Below are 12,160 nucleotides of genomic sequence, written 5' to 3' on the forward strand. Positions count from 1 at the left end.
GTTGGAATACAAGTTTTAATAGTGTTTTATCATTATCCTTTTGATTTCCTTTGGTTACATTGTTGTTTCTAATGTCATTTGTGTCTTCTCCCTCTTTTATTTTGCTACATTTGCCAGTGGTTTGTCACTTTTGTTAATCCTTTCAAAGAACCAGCTCCTTGCCCTACTGATTCTTTCTACAGTTTTTCTGGTTTCTATCTCATTTATTTCTGCTGTAATCTATTATTCCTTTTCTTTTGGTGACTGTAGTTTCCCTCTGTTGTTTATGTTTCTAATTGTTATAGATGCTGCATTAATGTGGTAACTTTGTTTTTTTCTTCTTTTTGGAAGTTTGCATTTGTTACAATAAATTGTCCTCTCGGCACCATTTTCACAGTGTCCCAAAGATTCGGTATTTTGAGTTTTCAATCTCATTTGTTTCTAGGAAGTTTTTGAGTTCATATTTAATTTCTTCCATTACCCATTTGCTTTCAGCAGAGTGTTATTCAGTTTCCATGTATTTGACTTTATTTCCTTGGTCTTCCTATTGTTGATTTCTAATTTGATAGCAATGTGGTCTGAGAGGATGTTTTGTAGTATTTTGATATTTGTAACTTTATCAAGGTTTGTTTTGCGGTCTAACATATAGTCTATTCTGGAGAATGTTCCCTTTGCACTAGGATAGAATGTGTACTGTGCTGTTGCTGGGTTGAATGCTCTGTACACATCTATGAGGACCAGTTGGCTGATTTTGTTATTTAGTTCTTCTGTGTCTTTGTCAACCTTCTTTCTGGATGTTCTTTCCATTTTTGAAAGCAGTATATTAAAACTGCCCATTGTTATTGTAGATTTGTCTATTTCATTTTTTAAATCTATTAGAATTTAATTTATGTATTTTATAGCTCTTTAATTGAGTGCATAGATATTTTTTATGATTATTTCATCTTGTTCAACTGTCCCTTTAATCATCACACAATGTCCATCTTTATCTATTATTCTGGTTTTTGCCTTAACGTTTATTTTATCAGAAATTAGTACTGCCACTCCTGTTCATTTTTTATTGCAATTAGCTTAACGTATTTGTCAATCCTTTGACTTTCAATCTGTTTTTGTCTGTATATGTAAGATGTGTCTCTTGCAGATAGCATATTGAAGGATCTTGTTTTATCCATCTTGTCACCTTTGTCTCTTAACTGATGCACTTAATTCATTTACATTCAGCGTAAATATTGATAGTTATGGATTAATTACTAATATTATGTTTGTTTGTTTTTTATGGTGCAAATGCTTTGTTTGTTCTGTGTGTCTTCCTAAGCTGAGTACCTGTTTTGTGTGTTCTTTCTTGCCAATTTCCTCATAGTTTTAATGTTTTCATATTCTTGTTATGTTGTGAAGTGTTAATTTTCTTTTGTTTACTGTTAAGTGCCGTCAAGTCGGTTCTAACCCATAGAGACCCTGATCAGGGTTTGCAAGGCTGTAAATCTTTACGGGACCAGAAAGCCTCATCTTTCTCCAACAGAGCAGTTGGTAGTTTTGAAATGCTGACCTTGTGGTTTGCAGCCCAATTTGTAACCACTTTCTGTTGTCAAGTGCCATCGAGGCAATTCCGACCCATAACTACCCTGTAGAGGGTTTCCAAGGAGCACCTTGTGAGCTTGAACCACCGACCTAACCCACAGTGCTTAGGTTACCTTATATTCCATTAACTTTTCCCTTAATTTATTGCAGTCTATTTTATCCTGTAATGTATCTGACCTTCTTACCACCTGGATCTCTATTTACACATGTTTACCTTCTTTCACATTGTAACTGTTGTGACTATAGACTGACCTTCCAGATCCTCTGAATTTGTTCTAATAGTTTTGTTTTGTTCTCGGCTCTTTGATTTGTCTATAGAGTTCCAGGAGGTTTTGACAAGTCTGTCAATATCTGGTTGTTGTCTGTTCTTGTTGGTTCTCAGTCCACAGAACTTCCTTTAGGATGTTTTGTGGTTCAGGGTGTGCTTTGGCAAAATCCCATAGCTTCTGTTTATCCTGGAATGTTTTGATTACACCATTGTAATTGATTGACACCTTTGCTGGATAAAGGATTCTTGGTTGGCAGTTTTTTTCTTTCAGGGTTTTATGTATGTCTTCCCCATTGCCTTCTTGCCTGCATGGTTTCTGCGGAGAGATCCGAGATTAATCTGACTTGCTGCTTACCTTGTATGTAACAGTACTCTTTTCCCTAGCTGCTTTCAGGATTGTCTCATCTTTGACTTTTTCAGAGCTAAAGTAGCTCTGGTAGCGTAGCGGTTATGAGTCGGGCTGCCAACTGCAAGGTCAGCAGTTCGAAACTACCAGCTGTTCTGTGGGAGAAAGATGAGGCGTTCTGCTCCTGTAAAGATTTACAGCTTTGGAAACCCTGTGCAGGGTCACTATGAGTTGAAACCGACTCCATGGTACTTAACAACAACAATATTATTATATGTCTTGGTGATTTTCTTTTGGCATCTCATCCTTTTTGCTCTTCATTATCTCTTCTGTGGATTTGTGTGATTCTTCCTGTTCCTGAATGCCGATAATTCTTAAAGTATTTCTTTTCATGCTGTCCAATATGAATCTGAGACCCTTCAGATATATTTTTTTTAATCCTTTTTTCTGCTTTCTCTTCTTTCTTAGTAGTATTGAGAGATTTGTCTTCCAGCTCCCTAGTTCTGGCTTCTGTCTCTTCAATTCTACTTCTTTGCACTTACAGAGTATTGTCTATTTCTGATATTTTATTATTAATCATTTGGACCTCTTTCTATACATTTTGAATTGTTACCAATGATGTATCTGTCTTATTTGATTGTTCCTGTAGCACTTTCCTGACCTCTTCCTTATTTTTCTCAACTCCACTGTGAAGTGTTTTGATACATTTTATCATCGTTTTCTTGAATTCCTTCTCAGGCATTTCCAAGGCCTGCCCACTCTCCAGCATGGAGTCTAGGTCTACCTGTAGGTCATTTTTCTCAGACATTTTATCCTGTTTCTTGATAAGTGCTGATATGGTCATCTGTTTTTGCTTCTAAGACATGTTCAGTGGTTAGCTGTGGCCTTAATACTTAAATGACTGTTCTGGTATTTTTTATGCTTTCTGATTGCTCCCACATAGATGTGATCAGGATGTGAGCTTCCCCTTTCACTCTTCTTATTACTTAACTCAGATTAGCTTCCACAGGTGTGTCTGCCTTCCTGATGTATGGCAGTTGGTATTGGTTCTTTCCTGGATTGTGGGGTTTTATAGGGTGTGATTGTAGCTTGACTATATGACAACAATTGCCATCTCTTTTTGGGTAATATAAAGAGAGAAAGAGCCCCCTAAATGTAAAAAGGAGAACCAAAAAAAAAAAAAAAAAAAAAAAAAAAAAAAAAACAAAAAAAAAAAAACCAACAGTAAAATTAAAAAAAGAAGAAAAAGAAAAGAAACTGATTGGATACTATAGTCTATTATCACAGAAAAGAGAAAAGAGAGAGAAAGGAAAAAAAAATTGTGGCCTAAATGTTTATGATTCTAATATCCTCTTTTGGCTTCTTACCTTCAAGGCTCTCTACCACTCCAAAGCCCCAATTCTTGACTTTTTCCTATTAATAAATGGTTCAGGGTTGGCTGTGGATAATTTGCGCTGCCATTTGGTTTTAAGTGGTGACTGTCCCTTTAAATGCTGAGAGGGTCTGTGCACATGCATAGCAGAAGAACCCTCCAGTGGTGAGGGTAGGGGTGTCCCCCTCTGCAGCATCCACACTAGTCACCAGAATGGAGGTGCACAGATAGCAAGAGACTACTGAACACATGCCAAAAACATCAGAACAAAACAAAAAATATTGTCCAAATTTACGTTGGAGGTAACTTCAGGTGTCAGTCTGTGGTGGGTCTGCTTGCTTCCCCGCTTGGCCTTGCTGTTTGGTCTCACTCAAGTTGTTGGCTCCATGCCACTGAGTCTCGTAGTTTTTAAAGTACGAGATTTCTTGCTTCTGCTACAAGTTCCACTAGCTATAAGCCTTCAAACTTTAAAAATATTTCTCCATACGTGGTTCAGATTTTTTGAACCTGCTTCACCTGGTATTATGTGTTATTGCTGATGGAGATCTTCACTGCACCTCTACCCTATCCTCCATCAAGCCCAGAGTCCAAGAATTCCCCATTTTTAACAACAGAAGATTGGTTACATTCTTCACTTATGTTCACTGTCTTAATAATTTTCTTTCACTTAAATATTAAGGAGTTTATAACATCCAGATAGATTTCAGAATAATTCTGACAGAGAATATACCTTGTAAATAATATCAAGTTTGGGTGGGGGGGATCCCAAAGAAAATATCAGGATGCAGAAATACCCATAAAGAAGAAGTTATATTTTATTCTATAGGAAGTACTTTTTAATTGGCAAATACAGTGTAGTAAATCATAGTTCCAAGGTTTTAGGTAGGACTAGGATAATGACTCAACTGTGGTCCTAGGCAAGCCAATTAACCTATCAATTCTATTTAAAAAAAAATAGATCTAAGAAACAGATATTGATTTCTAAGAAGACAGGTGTTAAACATTACTGACCAGGCAGGAAAATATTGAACAAGAAATAAAAAACTCATAAATGGTATGTACTACAATAAAGCATAAATTTTCCACCTGATGATTCACGGTACTTCTATACAAAAACACAGAGAGGAAAAAGTTTTCTGAATATTTCTTCTTTGTGCTCCATTTCTCTGAACAAGAGGAGGACTACTTTATTTCTAGAAAATGGCAATGGGTTCAATGTCACTTACAGTGGAGGATAACAGGGGAGCTCATATAAAATGCTTTTCAAAAACACTCAATGAGTGTGGAATATATGCAAGCTATATCACATGGGCAGATCTGCATTACTTCCTTGATTACAAACACTGACATCAGTTCTAATAATTTAAAGACCAATGGATTTTCTCCTAGAAAAAGTTTCCAATTTGAGGATTATTACCTAATTAGATCATAGTCTGATATTCTTGTTTGATCTAAACATTGTAGATCAAACTTCAAGGTCATCAGTTCAAATATTCCAACTGCTCAATGGGAGAAAGAAGAGGCTTTCTGCTCCTATAAATATTTACTTCCTACAATTAAAAACTATTTTTGAATCTCAAGGTGAGGCAAGTGTTAGACCTAACTTTGTTCAGTGGAATATGAACAATGACAGACAAGGATAAGAGCAACACTTGAAAGAATAAATAGCCATCATCTGTAGAGTTTATTTCTATTTATAGTTCAAATTACAATGACAGAGTTTATTGGAGCCCTGGTGTGGCACTGTGGGATAAAGTGCTGGACCACAAGGTCTGTTTGAATCACAAGGTCAAAAGTTGAAATGCACCAACTGCTTCTTGGAAATCTAAGCAGGTCACTCTAAGTAGGAACAGACTCAGTGGCACTTAACAACAACATTGAGTTTATTGGCTTTGCTATTAAACTCTGCCACTTTATTCAAAGTTTGTAAAAAGTACTTTGGCGTACTGGTATGACACTGTAGAATAAGCACTGGATTACTAACTGCAAGATCTGGGGTTTAAAAGTACAAGCTATTCTCAAAAATCTTATAGAGGATCTCTATGAGACAGAGCTCAATGGAAGGCACTTTACAACAGAAACATAAAAGGGATTTTAGAGAAAAGTAAACTACAATGATGGCTGAGGAAATGCATATTCTCTAGAATTTCTTAATCTCTCCCTCTGGTATACTAAGTGTGTTATAAGTTGGGCTGCTAACATCAATGTCATTAGTTCAAAGTTCCAACTGCTCCATGGGATAAAGAGGAGCATCTCTGCTCCTGTAAATATAAAGAGCCTAAGAAACCCGAAACAGGATTGCTATGAGTTGGAACCAACTCTGAGGCACATAACCACCACCACCATTTAAAATATTTCACAACAAAGTCTTCAGTAATTTTAGTGAAGATATCCTATCTTTAAAAAGTTCAGAAAATGCTTCCCTGAAGACATTGGAGAAGTAGTTCTCCTCTTTTATAGTAAAACCATACACACACACACACACACACAAATCTCATTGTTGAGTCACGGAAACAACACTGGGAAAAAGTTCTGTATTTCATCTCTCCCCTCAATATTTCAACTGTGGTGTAGTTAAGTGCCATTGAACTGATTCCCACCCATAGCGACCCTGTTTCCAAGGAGCAGCTGGTAAGCTTGAACCACCTACCTTACAGTTCAAATGGCTTTGCAGTCTGACACAGTAGCCCACAGTGCCACACCAGGACTCAATTGTATGTTCCTTGAAATATGAAATATTTTTCATATTTTGCAAATAAGAAACATGTGATTTATCATCATATTCATTACATACTTGAACCTGGTGATGTAACAGATAAAGAAAAGAATACAGCAAAATGGTCTTTTCAAAAGTACATGGAAAAATTTTAGTTATCCGTTTCCATGAACTTTTTTAAGCCCTTCATATTATACAAATAAAATCGACTTGTCCCAAACCTTGTTAAACACAAGATCATCAGGTAAAAAAACCCAGAAGATTTTGTTCAGTACAGTGTTCATCAGAACGAACCATATTAGTAGTAGGTATATTTATAAAAATTAAATTGGGAGACTGAGAGGTCCATCTTCTTTAACAGACTAATGTTCCATTCTTCATTACTGGAGTCCTGGTGACATAGCTGTTCAATGCTTGGCTACTAATTGAAATGTCAGCCATTCTAACCCAGCTGTTCCATGTGACAAAGATGTGGTAGGCAGCTGATCTAAAGATCTATAGACTTGGAAGCCACATGGAGCAGTTCTATGAGTAAGAGACAAAAATTATCTGCACTCTGGCTGTAGTATTTGTTTTAAGTAAGTTTTAAAAATGACAGATACATCATTTTTCAACGTAATCTCCTTTTCATTGCACTTTGTCCTTCTGTCAGTAAGTTTTCATATTTGCTTATTAAAAAATGTTTTAGGCTGAGCTGCAAACCATAAATGCACCACTGTCTTTATTTCTTCATTAGAGGTGAATCTTCATCTTCCAAGGACTGTTTTTTGGGTCCAAACAGGTAATAATCTGATGGAGGAAAATGGGACTATAGGGAGGATGCTTTAACACCTGAAATGAAGTTTCTGCAGTATGTCAATAATGTGGGCAGAAGTGTCATGCAAGATCACAATGCCCTTGGTTAGCAATCCTCTGCATTAATTCAAAGTTTAGGCTTCAGCTTTTCAGGGAACATCTCACTGTAACAAGAACTGTTAAACCATTTTCCTGACAGTCTTCCAGTACTGGCCCTTGAGAATCCCAGAAAACCGCAACATCAATTTTCCAGCTGATGGTTGACTTTTTTGAAGTTTTACTTGGTTGGTGATAGAGGATGTTTCCATTCCATACTCTGTTGCTCACTCTCAAGCTCATAGTGATGAATCCATGTCTTGTCACCAGTAATACTTGTTTTAAAGAAACGTTTACCTTCCTTTGAGTATGGGTCCAAATTTTGTTTGCAGATGTCCAATTTATGCTCTTCCTTGAGTTGTTCTAGTAGTACCCATCTTGCACAAAAATTTCAAATCCCAAGTCTGTTGTGAATTATTTCATACACGGAGCTGTGGCTGATTTGCATACACCATGTATAAAATATTTAAAATGGGTTAAACAATTGAATCCTTTGAGAAATTATATGAATTCAAGATACAGGATTATTTCAAATAATCTACTATTCCTTTGATCTCAGACTGCCAAACCAATGATCCCAATCAATTTCACATCTAACAAGATAATACAGCTCTTAATATCTCATACAAATTAAAATGAGGTCTTTGATATGAATTTTGTAGAATACTCAGGATTTTACATTATCTTGGAAACGGTATATGTATTTTAGCTTGTTCATGTGCTGAAAACAAGCCTTCTCTTTAAAGGATATAGCAGAAGTGAACAAACCTATTATTATTATTTTTTTTAATGGAGTGACGTCATCACCAGTACACTGTTAGTATGAAAAGGTGTTTGCTGCTTTGGAAGAAAAAATGCCATATATAATTGGTAGAACTGTACACAGCTGTGTTTGGGTTCATCAACTATCTCAGGATAAATGTCTAAGATTTGCTAAATTTTCAAATGTGTTTTGCCACATACAGTTCCCTTTTTTTTAAAGCATAGAAAATTTCAAAAGGCCCATGTGCTGAAATGATGCTATTTCATGTGTATATCAGAACAGAAAGCATAAATAAACTTTGCTGTCAATAAATCATGCTGAATGGGTTTGAGACTTGTTTTTTCTCTCTTTCATATAAAAAGACAGTTCAGCAGTAAACAATTCAAAGACTGAGGATTCAGGCATCACTGCCAGTATGTTCTTTGATCTGGGCATGTGTATGTCTGTTCACTAACTGTTGGCAACAGATAGAGTTGGGCATCAGATCGAGTCAGTTTCCTAATTATATTATATGACTATTGTTGTTGTTGCTGTTATGTGCCATCAAGTCGGTTCCGACCCATAGCGACCCTGTATAGGGTTTCCAAGGGTGTAAATCTTTACGGGAGTAGAAAGCCTCATCTTTCTCCCGCGGAGCGGCTGGTAGTTTTGAACCGCTGACCTTAAGGTTCACAGCCCAATTCGTAACCACTACGCTACCAGAGCTCTTTATTATATGACTATAGTCTTCCCTATTTAGATTAGTTAACATAGTTTGGGAACCAAAATTTACACAGAGAAACTATTATCTGCAAAAGTCTATGTTCTAATTCATTACACTGAAATTCTACGGGTCGTTGATAAACTATTTTAGCTAATATTCCGTCATTATCATAAATCACACCACTTATAATAGGAGCATGTGTGGTTTCAGGAGCATTATTTAATCTCTCACTATGCTCTCTCCTTATCCCTTCACTTTAATACTGTCCATTGGTTACAGCTTAAATGTCTACTGATCCTTCAGAAGTGCCTTCTGCTGTTTAGTTTCTTTTAAAGTAAAGGTTTATCTAGGTGGTATGATGCTGTACTATGAATAGCAAGGCTTTTAAAGTAAGGCACTTGTAGATTCTATATCTAATTTCTTCTTACATGATACATGCCTAGTTCCTTATTTGAAAATTGGGGGGAAAATATTCTATTCTATAGGAGTCCCAGTGTGGCGCTGTGGGTTAATGTGCCAGACTGCAAAGCCGTTTGAATTGCAAGGTCAATAGTTCAAGCTCACCAGCTGCTCCTTGGAAACCCTAGACAGGGTCGCTCTAGGTCAGAACCAATTAGATGGCACTTAACAACAACAAACATAGGATTCTTATGAAAACTGAATGATACAATTATCATATGAGTCAGTATAGCTGCAATGTGTTAGAACAGAATTAAGATATGAGATTAATATTTGTTTTCCCTGTATGTGTTCTTACTCTGATAACATGAAAGAAAATGAATAATAAAATAAATTTAAATTTTATTTATTACCATAATTATTTCCTTATTTAGGTATTAAACAAAAAAAAATGGAAAGAAGTAAAAAATGGGACTCTGAAGGGCTAATATGAAATATCAAGATAGAATAATGGAATTAATAGGAAAAAGCAAAGATGGTTAATAAATGGTTACCAGGTGTGGGATGGAGGGAAGAGTAATTCACTGACTAGAGGGTAGACACATGTTAGTTTGGATGATGGGAGGGTCATATACAAGAAGGGGAAGGACAATATACAAGAAATATAAGAGCAATATAAAAGAGGGGGAGGACGATAAACAAGAAGGAGGGTGAGAGAAGAATATTGAAGATAGTTGACGACACGGGGAGGTATGCATGGGCTAAAGGGGATAAAAGTAAACAGTGATACATACACAACCTTGGAACAAGTGTTCTGTGCCTACATACATGGATTGAGACATAGGCTGAATGGGTAAGGGAGGAAGAATGGGATGTATACATTTATTTATATATCTCACCAATATATGAGTTTTAAAGAGGACATTTGTACATGAGTATTTACCTTTCCTGCAAACACGACTGTGAATGTTGTGGTGCATAGAGCAGGCTAAATGATGAAAACTTGCCAGATATTATCAAGCATATTAAGGCAATGATTGGCTGGGCCTAGGGGCTGGGCTTAGGACCAGAGTTTCAGGGGATACAATGGTCAACTGGCATTAAGGTGCAGCTAGCTATTAGTTTCTCCATATGCAGAAGAAAGGTAAGTGATGAGAACTGAAAAGGCTTGGAATTACTTAGTCCAATGGCCTAATGAAGCAAGTGAACATCAGTCTCCATGACTATGACACCAAAAGAACTAGACAGTGGTCATCTACCACTACCAACTGCCCTGTTAAAGGGTCTCAGATACAGTGGAATAAAATATAGAAGCAAACTTAAAATTATTTAAACAAAAAAATAAGACAGAATTTGTTGGTTACAAAGAGACTGGAAGAACCTGAGACTATGGCCCTCACATGACCTCCTTTTAGTTCGGGAAAGAACTCACCCTTGCAGCCCAATTTTCAGTCAAGCAGTGTTGAGAGGTTTAGATTTGCTTAATGCAATATGTCATTTGATTTTTCACTGCTGTTTCCATGAGAATTGATAGTGTATCAAAGCAAAATGGAATCATTGATAACTTAAATGTATTCGTCCTCCTGGTGCAGCACTGTGGGTTAATGCGCTGGACTGCAAGGTCTGTTTGAACCCCAAAGTCAGCGGTTTAAGCTCACCTGTCACTCCTCAGAAACCCTATACAGGGTCGCTATAAGATGGAACTGACTTGACGGCACTTAACAACAACAACAATAACATTCTTAGTTTAGCATGATGTTATTCGTTGACCTGTTAAGTGCTATCGAGTCTATTCCGACCCATAGTGACCCTGTATAGAATTTCTGAGGAGCAGCTGATGAGCTTGAACCACCAACCTTGCAGTTCAAATGGCTTTGCAGTCTGGCACATTAACCCACAGCACCACACCAGGACTCCAAGTGATGAGGATTTTTGTTTTCTTTACATTGGTGTGCAACCCATACTGAAGTCCTCTTTGCTTTCAGCTAGCAAGGTTGTGTTATCTCCATGTCACAGGTTGTGAATGACTCTTCCTCTATTCCTGATGCCAAATTTTTCTTAATAAACTCCAGTTTCTCAACAAATAAACTAGTATTTGCTCAGCATACATATTGAATAAGCATGGAGAAAGATTATAACCCAGGTGCACACCTTCCTAATTCTAAACCATTGTTCTGTTTGAACAAATGCCTTGTGGTCTATGTGCAGGTTCCTCATAAACACAATCAAATATTCTGGAATACTCATTCTTTGCTTTTGAACACTTTAAAGAGGTCTTTGTGCAGCAGACTTGCTTAATGCAATATGTCATTCAATTTCTTGACTATTGCTTCCATGAGAGTTGATGGTTGTTGATCTGAGCAAAATCAAGTCTTGACAACAATCGTTTCTCCAGTTATATGGATGCTGTTTGTTGGTCCAGTGGTGAAAGAATTCAACTGTGGCCCACACCTTTGCTAATTATAAACCATTCAGTGTTTCCTTTCTTTGTTCTGTTTGAGCAACTGCCTATGTACAGGTTCCTCCATCAGCAGAATTAAGTCTTCCAGAATTCTCATTCATTACAATGAATTCTGCATTCCTTTGGGTCACTTTTCATAGGGATCTCTTGGAATCAGTTGGCAAGACAGTTAGTTGTCTTGCAAATCTCTTGGAATAGATGAGTAAGGGCTTCCAGAGTTGCATTAATTTATTGAAAGATTTCTATTTGTGATTCCATAAATTCCTGGAGCCTTTTTCTTTACTAATGTCTTCAGTGAACCTTAGGCTTTTTTTTTCAGTACCATTGACTGTTGATCATATGTTACCTTTTAAAACTGTTGAACATCGACCATTTCTTTTGGTATAGTGATTCTGTGTATTCCTTACATCTTCTTTTGATGGTTTCCGTATCATTCAATATTTTCCTCATAGAATTCTTCAATATTTCAAGTTGAGGCTTATATTTTTCCTTCAGTTCTTCCAGCTTGAGAAATACTAAGTATGTTCTTACTTTTCAGTTTTCTAATACCAGATATTTTCACATTTCTTTACAATATTTGACTTTGTTTTCTTAAGTGGATCTTTGCAATTTTCTGTTCGGCTCTTTAACTTCTCCATGTCTTCCATTTGCTTTAGTATCTCTAGGCTAGACAGCAAATTTTAG

The sequence above is a fragment of the Chrysochloris asiatica genome, unplaced genomic scaffold (assembly GCF_000296735.1).
Source record: "Chrysochloris asiatica unplaced genomic scaffold, ChrAsi1.0 scaffold00093, whole genome shotgun sequence".
In the NCBI taxonomy this organism is placed as follows: Eukaryota; Metazoa; Chordata; class Mammalia; order Afrosoricida; family Chrysochloridae; genus Chrysochloris; species Chrysochloris asiatica.